This window comes from Dermacentor silvarum, chromosome 3 (assembly GCF_013339745.2).
Source record: "Dermacentor silvarum isolate Dsil-2018 chromosome 3, BIME_Dsil_1.4, whole genome shotgun sequence".
Taxonomy (NCBI): Eukaryota; Metazoa; Arthropoda; class Arachnida; order Ixodida; family Ixodidae; genus Dermacentor; species Dermacentor silvarum.
Window position 1 is genome coordinate 204670330 of NC_051156.1, and position 12204 is coordinate 204682533.

Consider the following 12204-nt stretch of genomic DNA (forward strand, 5'->3'; position numbering starts at 1 on the left):
CGTCTACTCTGCACTGGAACCGAATCGAAGGTCGGGGAGATTCTTGATCGTAGTGGCCCAGCGCTTAACGCAATTGCTGTTGCCATGAAGCTTTCCGTTTATATACGGAAGATCTCCGCTTTATGTAAGCAGAACCGGATGCGGTGTATGCGGCCTGCCCATACCACGTGCGCACACCAGTGCTTATGCTTTGGATTATTTACTTCGACAAATGGGTTTGCCAATTAACAAAACGCCGAAGAAAAACTGGCTAATGGCAACTTCAAAAAGCAAACACAAAAGAAAAGCACTTAGTTTGCATAACTTGTCACGACAATTTTACATATTCTGCAAAAGAAATAAAATATTCAGATGGATGGATGTTACGTCATTTTAATTTCCTGAGATACCTTTATACGCTGCTAGTCACAACGCCAGGATTTGCCTACCATAATGCTTTGAACTTTTCGATAGTTTCCCTCTCTTTGGTAATTTTTTTTCGCATTTGTTTTTTCTATGAACGGAAATAATTTGCATTGGACAAACTTACCTGTCGAGGTTAAAGGCAATTACGGCTGAAAAGCCAGCGGACTGCGTAATTAATCACTGTTCCTCGGAGAAAGCAGAAAAAAATCTGACACCTTTTGACCGTGGTTGAGCTTGCATTAGCATAATGTTCGTTCGCAATCTCACGCATGACCTATTTTCTTCAGGGCTGCTATGTTAAAAAGAAGTCCTTTCCTATCAGCGTGTCCCTTAACAAGATAAATTTGTGAGTCGGCGTCGTTTTGAGACAAGAGAAATGCCCTGTAGTGTAGATTGAGGCTTACTTTACTTCCTGTGCGAAGAATTTTTTTTTTTTTTTTTTTTACGTTTCGTTGGTCTCGCGCTCGAAGAACTTGGTCCTGAGTCAGTCCATGCGTAAAGCCGTAAATTATTTTAAGAATTGTTTCGATTTCTTGTGCGATGCAGCCAAGCGTATTTACTTCTGTATTAAATAGGGAGACCGAAAATGGTGCTATATCTGCAGAACGTTTACTTCCAATACTTTGCAGCTTCAACGCTATTTTATCTCGGCTGAAAGAATGCACGCAATGGAAAGAGTACTTGATTTATACGCTAGAGGGCAACGTTTACAACGCCAGGGCATTAGTAAATAGTTCTGTAGTGGCTTGAACAGCTCTAATTGCAACGTTGTATAGCCAACTTCGAATTTACTATTGCTTTTGAAGCATTGAGCTGTGTCCAAGTAATTATGCCCGCTAAACGTATCGAAAACAACAACAAATTTAAAATATGTCATATACCTTTACAAATGGAGCTGGTTAGCCACAATACATTAATTCACCATTGCTACAAAGGTTGCACCACCGTTGACGTGGCAGCACAGAGGACTGGACTTGACTCGTCGGTGCTGCGATAGCGTGAGTATACCTCGTCGCTGTGTTGTGGTTCCGCAGCTCCTGAATTTAACGACAGGAAGTAGCGACCAGCTTTAGATTAAACTGAAGAGAATGTTCCAGTTTGATCACCAGACGCGATTTGTCTACTATAGACCAAGATACGGCGCTGTTCTACGCTACCTGCCTCACAGATCTCTCGCTAGCGAGGTTGGAGGGCCCCTCATTTCGTAACTGCCCTGTCCGATCTGGTCTCGCTAGATAGCGGCGTCCATTAGTAGGGATTGGACGAGCGGGTCGTACTCTCGTACAACTCCCGCACACGCTCGTGTTGCACTGCTCAATGGAGGGAAGAAAACGTGGAGTGTCGTACGCGTACCCAGCAACCGGCGTCTCTCTTTGCTCCGTTCACGTTTTCTGCTTGCCTGCGTTGGTCGCGTAGCTTAACTTGTTGGTAGTGTAATGCTCAACTTCATTTGCACATGGGTTCAAGTTAACGACAATGGTGGCGCTGACGAACATGTTGCTTATGATTTTTCATTATACTCTGATGCCGCAATTGAGTGGCCGGGGAATACTAAGGCAGCTGGCCGGCTGGTATTCATCTAGTGTTACACGTCCTTCCCTTAGTACTTTATTTTCTTCATGCGATTTTGAAAGGTACGTATTAGGAGCGATGTATGATTTGGTCATGATGAACAGTGGCGATGAGTAATTAGGCGGCGCTTTCCATATCTCATGAATGGCTATGGCGAGTGACCATCATACGTCAGCCTACCAGTCTGTAATGGGAACAGAACTGTGGTTCGAGATCTTTGCTGGCGCTCACTAGTATGTAACTTGACAGCGCCACGCACTTTTTATTTATTGTTTACTTTAGAAAGCGTAGCTCTCGCCAAACTCCCGTCTCTTCTACCTAGCTCATCCCTGAACAGCACGGTGAAGTCTTTTCTGGTCTGGCTGGAGCTCGCTACAAACAGCCCCGACAACGCCGCATGTTCTCCTCCTTTTTTTTTTTCTTTTTTTTTTTTTTGAAACACAGTGCAGCTCTGGCAAAAGCCCCTTTCCTCTGCGTCTTCATTTGCCCTTTGGGTCTTCTCTTTGCTCACTCGTACAACGCCGAGGCGAGCGTTATTCGAGACACAGAGTGTCCGTCGTTTACGCAAAGCGCATGCGAAATCCCAACAACCCCCTTGGGCAGGGCCGTCTCTCGTTCGCCGCCGATGCCTGCGAGGAAATACGAGCCATCCCCACATTGCGCTGTTTCGCAGGCTTTCGCTATGCAGAACACGCAGCAAGAGGTCGTTGCACCCATTATTCCCTGCATACGAAGTGTAGCGATCGTCTCACTTGCGCTCCCTTATTCGCAGTACAAACAAGAGGTTCGAGCGTACAGATAGGAAGGACCCCGTTGCATTATACTCGTACATTCGCAGTATATATTACGTGCTCTGTAGTTCCCATCATTGATTCTGGCGCATGAAGTGGGGACTATTGCACAAACCGTTTGCGCTTACCCTCCTTGCTTGTCTTGGCTTTCCCAAAGCTTTACGACAGAGAGAAGCGAGGCGCCAAGCCCCCCACATTTAGACACAATATACAAACTCGCGCAGAACTCATACTATGATTATCCAAGGAAATTTAATTCAGAGAAATACTGAAGGATTCTTTTTCTCTCGGACAGCTCCATGAACAAGGTTAGGCCCACATTTTTTTAGACTGCACTATCTGAGGGGTCGGCCAACGAAAATAGTTAGATAGATAGCCGCAAAGAAAACTTAAAAAAAACAGCTAAACGTCACCTCCCCTCCCTCCCCTCCCTTCCGTCACCCCACAGCCTTTCGCGCGACGGAAAAAGTTGCGTTTTCTCTCTATATATGGAAAGGAGGAAAGAGACGCTTAATTCTGCAGCCCTTCAGGGAGCACGGCGCAGAACGCGCGTTTGCTCTCCGACGTGCGTTCGCTCCCCGTGAAAGCGCGCGTCCCTCGCGCCCTTTCACTCGCACATACAGAGTCCGCAGCGCGGCTGACGATTTCATCACCGTTGACGTCATACGGAACCTCACGGGGACGGCGACGACGCCGGCGACGCCAACGGCAGAAATCTGCTTTGGAGTGTCCATATAGTTGCTATCGCAATAAAATTATGCGGTTTTACGTGCCAAGACCGCGATCTGATTATGAGGCACGCCGAAGTGGGGGGACTCCGGAAAACTTGGACCACCTGGGCTTCTTTAACGTGCACCTAAAGCTAACTACACGGGTGTTTTCGCATTTCGCCCCCATCGAAATGCGGCCGGGATGGCCGGGATTCGATCCCGCGACCTCGTGCTTAGCAGCCCAACACCATAACCAAGCAACCACGGAGATATTAGCTTTATCAGCTGTATAAACTTGGACATGCAGCAGCACCGGCAACGCGCAGAACTGTTGTCGACGCCGTCGGCGTTTTGCCCGCGTTCGCTCAAAATGCGTGCGGCGTTGGTGACTGTTGCCGGAGCCTGTGATATAAATAGGCACTTGGTGCCGCAGCTAAACGTCGCCTCCCTTCCCTCCCCCTTCCCCCCCTCCCCCACGGCGTCTCGCGCATCGGAAGAAGGCGCGTTTGCTCTACATATATGGTGATTGTAAAGGAGGAAAGAGACGCCTACTTCTGCAGCCCTTAAGGAAGCACGGCGCAGAACGCGCGTTTGTTCTCCGCCGTGCGTTCACTCCCCGTGAAAGAGCGCGTCCTTCGCGCCCTTTCACTCGCACATACAGCGTTCGGCAGCGCGCGGTCACGATTTCTTGGCGCTGAGCCGTGCTCCCTCAAGGGCTGCAGAAGATAGCGCCAACCTTTCCCTTTCCCTCAAGAACCACTTACCCGCGCGGTCACGAACTGATCTGACACTTTGGTTGGGACACTCTCATTATTGAGATACTCAACCGATGAAACCAGAGCTGTTGTGCATGAAGAAATTAACCTAGCATCATGCCACAATGTGCATGGACAAATGCTTATAGAATTTGCTGAGGGCATCAAATCAAATCAAATCAATGCCAAGAATGCTATTCGAATTGATGAGATCAAGAAACATCGCTTTTGGGGACGAACTAGATCTAGCTGCGATGGCTGACGAGAATTCCCGTGGTTTTTTTTTTTTTTTTCCAATGAAAGCTCTTACACAAGGCAAGGCGGTTGTGCGCACTTCAAATGTGTTGAAACCATATAAAGACATGTTGAGCCTGCTCACTCCCTGCCATTCTCTCGAGCAAGTGCACGTGTCTAATCTTTACTATTCTATATATCAGACGATAAATCTGGCTGCAAGCAGCAGAAAACCTTACTCTCTCCTTGTCGAAAATGGTGCTCCAGCACCTAGCAACTGCAAAGCAGTCTAATATACTCCGCGAAGCACGTGCCATGAGGCGTCTAATTACCTCGTATAGCACGTTCTGCATAGTTGAATATAATTTATTCCGCAACGGCTCTAGATTTGGTTGCCAGAGTGCGGTAGTATGCTGGTGATGATTATTATGGGGATGATGATGATGATAATAGTGGTGGTGGCGATGTGATTATGGTGATGATTATGGTTCATCATCCAGACATCACAGCTATATGTGCTCATCCAAATGTGCGCTCCTAACGTGAATGAATGTCCCGTTGCCTCTCACGCTCACTCTCTGTGGCGGCTACCCCGTACACGAGGAAATCGGGGAGACCGGGAAGTGACATCCCGTTTCGTAAATATGAATCTACGACGCACAGAGGCAGTTCACACTTTCGGGTACACACCGCATAAAAGGCGGCGTAAAGCAGACGCTAACGCAGCACAAGGGTAACCCGCAGTAAGAATACGTTAAAGGTAAAAAAAAAGAAAAAATAAGGAACTAACGGGAGTTCCGGAAATGACAGAAAGTTTGGGAACGTGGGGAACGCAAAGGGCACGAAAAAGTGAAACGACACAGCGACTATGCGCAAGAGAACGAGATAACAAGTGAACGCAAAGGTGTCGTGTACTTCGTTCTTTTTATTCGGTCATCGCTACTTGCGCATAGAAGAAAAAAATAAGAAAACACAATCAAACAAGAGATTACGATAAGCGGCACCCGAGAAATGTGGTGAAGCCCATCGTCACTCGTTGTCACGTCGTCGCAATAATGGCAGCGGGAATCAGCGACACCCACAGCAGAAGCAGATGCGGTAGTCGCCGGAAAGGGCGTCGTAACAGGGAGCATGGAAGACGAGCAAAGTGAGAAGCAGGCGTTGCGCCGCCGCCTTAATGGACGGAACGTGTTCACGGCCATGTTCCGTGAACCCGGAAATGACGACTTATGAACCGCCTTCCCTCTTCCGCTCCCTTCTTCCATCCATTTCACCGCCCGCACTGCTATTAAGAAGAAGCTACAACTTCAGCTCGGAATCTCGTATCTGAATAGAAGGAAACGCAGAAATGATTTTTTTAGTCGCAATCATCACTGCAATTTTGATTCGGTATGTTGCATATAAAAGGAAAAGTTCAAATATAGTAAACGTAGCATGTGGAATATAATTTATGTCTTTGAAATTGTGTACAATATTGAAAAACTGACCCCACACGATAAAACAAGTACGAAATGATAAGTAAATAACACTTGTTCATTGTCCGTGCAATATTTGGTCAAATTTCTCCACGGATATTTAAAATCAATTAGGGCTAGTTGCGACTTAAGTCTTTTACATTACAAGCTGAGCATACATGCAGGGGCGCACGAAAAAAGAAAAAGCACAGCTTACTCACACCATTTCGCGTTGGCATTCCAACGCGTTCACTAGGTACAACCCGGAAGATATAAATTTCCAATGACGCTCTTTAAGTTGAAATTAAAAAAAACTTTAAAGACCAATTTAAGGTTTCTTCGCAATTGTGCGTGAGATAAGAGGGTATATGTGGCGCGAAAGTATCGATCACCGCTCTCAGCGGAAATTGGACCAATTAAGCCTAGAATCCATTTTTCCCCCTTTCACTTTTGTATTCGCAGCGCAAAATGCTGGTGAGGCAATTCAGAGATCTGTAAGCATTCCTCGCGATACGACTTTATTAATAACAAGCTCTAACATAGCAAAAGCGAGAATGTCCTAGAGACAAAACAAAAGGAAAAGGAAAGAATGAAGGAAGGAAGCAAGAAACGCTATTGCTTGATTAAAACACAGTCGGAGGGAACGGTCGCGCATGTTTTATTACTATAATTATTTTTACTGTTATTCCTCATCTGCAGCTATACTGTTTATGGCCCACGCTATATGAGCGCGTGACCTGTCGTGCGTCACGTAAGTGTTTCGCAGCAGCGCTAAACGTAAATGCCGCTATTTTATGAAAGGCGCCAAAGTTTACTGTTCCAATGCCAGAGAGGAAAAGAGAAAGAATAAACGTAATCGGAGTTATAATTTCGGCCGATAGAGGCCCTTAGATAAGTGCCATACATGGAGCTGTAGAGATCACTGGTCATAAAAGATCCCATTTTTATCATCGCTATACCTTACAACGTACCACATCAATAAAATATATCGACGGGTTACGCTACTAATGCTAACTCACAGAAGAAAAACATCAACGGTGTCTACATATACGCGAAATCGACGACGCAAGAAGCATCGAGATGGTGGACACTAAAGATAGCTCCGATACGTGATGTATATATATATATATATATATATACATGTTCCTTCTTACTTTGGATCATTCTTCTTCTCTGCCTTCTATCTCTGCTCCCTTTTAATTATGAGAGGCAGCTCGGCAGGTAATATCAAACGACGGTCTGTAAGAGACATATTTAAAAGCGGCAGCGAATAGTTGCGACAGTATCATGGGGGTCTGCCTAACCTAGCAACAGAATGGAGCAAACGCTTTTAAAAGCGGAAGCTCTTGCGAGTGACGTCTTCCGTGCCTCGCACCAAAATTATTACTAAATCAAGAAATTTCACGACGTTGCCTAGAGAACGCCGAACTTTCCCTGCGCTAAGCATTCATTAGGTATAGGCATCGGGGTATCTCTGTACCTTCCCGCTTTCTTGTGACATCACATCCGCTAATCAACGACGCCGAAGATAACGATGTCTACTGGTGACGACGGCGTCGACGATGAAGAAACACTCGCTCTCTCCTGGCGGCAATCTTGAACCGGCAAAGCGTTGAGCAACTCCGTGAGATGCCTTGCAAGACGCGTGCCTCCGGAAACAGATGTCCGTAACAGCTGTTCCAGTGAAATAGTGTCTTGCGGTCGGGATTCTGTCCGTCAAAAGTGAGGCAAGCGCGAGTTGGCTATCGCTTAGCGCCATATTGCACAATGAAATAACCTCGGCACCAGCTGTACCACAAAGCGATGACGAATACAAAAGAAATCGGGTAATGGGTACAAGATTAATTGGGAAAAGACCTACACGGGACGCCGTATATAGACACGTAGAGGCCTTTCGTTGCCCGAGAGACAGACATATGGTTGCAAGGTAATTTCTGGCTGCGAGCAATTATCGGATGTTGATCGCTGTGTGCCGACTGCAATGAGGTCACCGATTTCGACTGTTCTCCGGTGAACTCGTTTAAGCATGTTGGTTGTTGTATGTAGCCATCATTTCGTAACTTCTATTCTATCTCTTAGTCCAACGGTACGTTGCCTTTTTTGCCGTCAACTTGCACAACCTTGTCATACATTATTGCACCTGATTATAGACAGCATCAATTGCGTAAATGTCCCCTGACGGCTGGAGTCGGAACTTACTTTTGTGAGTTTGACGATAGCCACGAAGCCTATGATGCATTTCATTGTTCATTCAAAAGCCAAACTGCCGGATAAATAAAATAACGATCATCAAACTTTGCAGCTGCTTCCTGTTTTAACCCTTTCTGGTTCGAATTTCGCTACTAGGGTGAATCTTACTCTTTTCTCGCTTCCGAATAGCAAAGTACAGGAACGCATAAAGTATACACAGTGGAGTTTTTGACAACATATTGAAGGCTTTTCTCATGAATTAGCGACAACTAAGCATATTGGTTACTCATTCTGTAACTCAAGTAGACCACCAGCTACCTGCCCCTACAGACTTCCCGCATAACTCCATTTCTTCTTTCTTATGTCAACTAAAATATATGTTACCGCCGTTTGCTTCCTTATCCACACCACTGTGTACGTGTCTTTTCACGTTACGCGTAAAAGTTTTCGTTATATCACTCGCTGCGCAGTCCTCAGCTTGTCTTTTAGCTTTGTAAAACTAAGTTTCTGCTCATATATTAGAACCGGTAGAATGCAATAACTCTACACTCTTCTTTTCAAGGATAGCAGTGATCTTGCGGTTACGACTTGCTAACGCTTGCCCTATGTGCTTGTGTTTATTTTTCTGTAAATTTTCTTCTCAGATGATCCGGGTCCCCTGTGACTAATCGGCATAGATGAACGTACTCTCACACATATTCTAGGGGCTGACTGCCAATCACGAATTCCCGTTTCTTAATACGTTAACTTTAGGAGTGTCGAAGTGGAAAAAAGTGTATGCGTGTGAAGTGTGGAAAGCTGGTCACGTAGTAGAGGTAGGGGATGGGAAAGCTTAGAAGCGACTTTCGAATGGTGACTAAGCTAAACACCTCACCAAAGCGGGTACCAGTCAGGTCGATCATCGCATCTTCATAATAAGTATGTTTCAGCTGCACAGCCATTTGACTCTCTGCTGCCTCCGGCGCGGCCTAGACCCAGGCCATCAATTTGCCGGATATTTATTAGTTGTCTCACTCACTCACACAGCCATTTGAACGGAATGCAACCCTAAAGGAACGACTGGTTCGGCGGTGATTTTTATCATTCGCGCTTCTCACAAACAGAGAATTTTCATCAGGAAATTATGTCAAAAGGCATATTATCAACAGACGTCGGCAGAAAATATCGTACAGTATTAGGATAGATGTCTGTAGTTCCCGTCTATTGCAGAATATGACAAAAAGGCATGGCATCTTTAGGGCTAATACAACATTATCTAATTGTCACTGGGACATCACCACGCTAACAGGGACAAGGGGCTCGGAATTCAATCGCTATTCATTCAATAAAAAGAAGATCTGTCAACATTTATAACAATGCCAATGAAATTAAATAAACGTCAATGTGAAAACTACGTATCATACTTCGGCACGCACGTCCCGTGATAGTTGTCTTGGCGACAACTGATCGTGTGAACAATCATGCAACGGATGTTGAATAAAGTGGGCGTATGTCCTGAGATGCTCTCGCATAACCCAGACAATCATCGTAGATGGGTTCTGCTGGAATTTTTAATGCAAAGCATTCTTTGCCTCCTTCTAGGCACGTTGCTGTAGTTAAAGTAGGTAGTTTTCTTGGTCGTCTCGCTTCGGACTTTTTTAATGAAACAAAATTCGTGGCCGACAGTGAAATTGAACGCGTGAAATTGAACGCTCTAACCATCATGCAACGCCCACTTTTTTTCTTTGTTTCTTGCTTCACTATACAAGTCAAAATTTCTGTTAGTTATCACACATCAATCTCGTTTTACTATCTGTTAGATCCTCAAATACAGACATAACATCATCGTCACAATCAATCGTCCCATACACAGCATGCACTTTGCCAGTCATTTACACAAATTATTCGTGAGAAGATTCGGCCTTTCATCTCACAGTGTCTATGCGCCAACAGACTACGCCAGACTGCAAGCAGCCCGAGCAAACATGACAACGTTCATCTGTTGAAAATCACTTTCAGGTGGCATAAAAAAATGAATGCCATAGGGCTTGTGGGGTGCGTCTATATCTAAATTACTCTGGACTGTGTCCCAAAAGAAAATGGCATCCTTACAATCAGGCCCGGATTCGATTCCCACCCAGACCAAAATGTACCAAATTTTTCTTGCAATAACCACGCATTTACTTCGTATACAGGGACCTTCCTGAGAAATGTGACGTCAATCCAAACATTTTTGACGTGTTTTTACTCTTTGCGGCTTCGGCCATTTTTCGTCACATAGCAGTTTCGCTAAGGTCACCGCCAAGGGCACCTTAAGTTGAAGCTCATGCTTGACTTGATGTAAGTGACGCCTGGCATGAACTCGCCCACGATTTTCATTGCGTTTCCTCCGGATAGCCGCCCGTATTCAGAAATGCATCTTCCACTGGCTTTCCTTTAACATTATATGGGACACGATCTAACGCATACCTTCCTCTTGCTAAAGAAAAATATCTATTTGAAATGGTTTGTGCGTACGTCACGTGGCAGTGAGTGAGTGAGTGAGTGAGTGAGTGAGTGAGTGAGTGAGTGAGTGAGTGAGTGAGTGAGTGAGTGAGTGAGTGAGTGAGTGAGTGAGTGAGTGAGTGAGTGAGTGAGTGAGTGAGTGAGTGAGTGAGTGAGTGAGTGAGTGAGTGAGTGAGTGAGTGAGTGAGTGAGTGAGTGAGTGAGTGAGTGAGTGAGTGAGTGAGTGAGTGAGTGAGTGAGTGAGTGAGTGAGTGAGTGAGTGAGTGAGTGAGTGAGTGAGTGAGTGAGTGAGTGAGTGAGTGAGTGAGTGAGTGAGTACAACTTTATTAGGACCCAGTGCAGACGCGGCGGTTCCTCCGCGCAACCCGGCTACTCCCACGTAGGAACCGGCAGCTCTAGCCTACCGGCCCTGTCGCGGGTACGCTGGAGGGCCAGGATTTGGGGTTGAAGGTATGTGCTGTGCAGAAGCGCATCCCACTCGGTCTTGCTGTAAGTCGGGCCGAGCGACCCGCACTCCCAGAGCATATGTGCTAACGTCGCGGTCTGCCCGCGAGCGATGCACGCGGCGTCAGGGAATTGGTGTGGATAGATGCTAATGACGGACACGAATGGGTTTGGGGTAAGCGCAGTGAGGCTGCCTGTTTAGTTTTGAGTGTGAGGGCGGGAAAACCTTCCTCGCCATGTACGAATATTTGGTAATCTCGTTGTGTCTGTTGGAGTATATATTTATGTCCTGCGTCGTATTCGGCTCTGTAGCCATCGCTCATCTCCAGAGCAGCGCGGTCGGTGAGCGCGCGCGCTGCTGCGTGGGCCGACTCGTTGGGGTCCAGGGGGCGACGTGGCAGTTATATATGGTATTATTTCCTCGTGGCAGCTCACGCTTTGCGGGGCTGTGTTAGACTGCACTACCTTCGAGATCGACCAATATAGCCTAGTTTTTAAAGCAAAGCTTTATATGGCTATATGCGAAGTCACCTGTCCACAGAAAACTATCATCATCAGCGTTGGCTCGAGCGTCGTCGTCTTCTTCCGCAGCTTGCTCGTTGGCTCGTGCTCGTGCTCGGCACGCTCTCGTGCCACTGCTCCCGCGTTCGCCATCGTCGTCTGCTTCCACCGCTGGTTTCATTGCCGCTAATCATTCCAGCGCAGAATTTCACTTCTCGTCCGTCCTCGCAATGGGGAGGCCGCATTTACGGGGGGTATGAGCCATTGCTTAAGGGGTATGAGCTATTCATTGTCTTACGTAACGATATGATTTAATTTTGAAGCAATTTAATTTCGAAGAATCGCAAGCGGCAATAGCGGGCGAATGCGGCTAACCACGCCGCCGAGCAAATTTGAGACATCGAACGCAAGCAACAACGGTGGACGGCGGGCATAGCGTGAGTGACGTCGTTCTCTGCGTCGCAGCCAAACGTGTGTGTGTAAGCTCATAACTGAGAAATACTTTAATGAACCCTCGGGGTTAGCTCGGTGATAAACACCGGAGCCGCACGTTTCAGCTTCGCTGGTTAACCATCTTCAAGGAATAGAAGGAGCCAACAATTTTTTTTTCCATTTGTAGCAGCTAAAGCTGCGCAGGAACTGTGCGACATTGTACCGCCTTTAT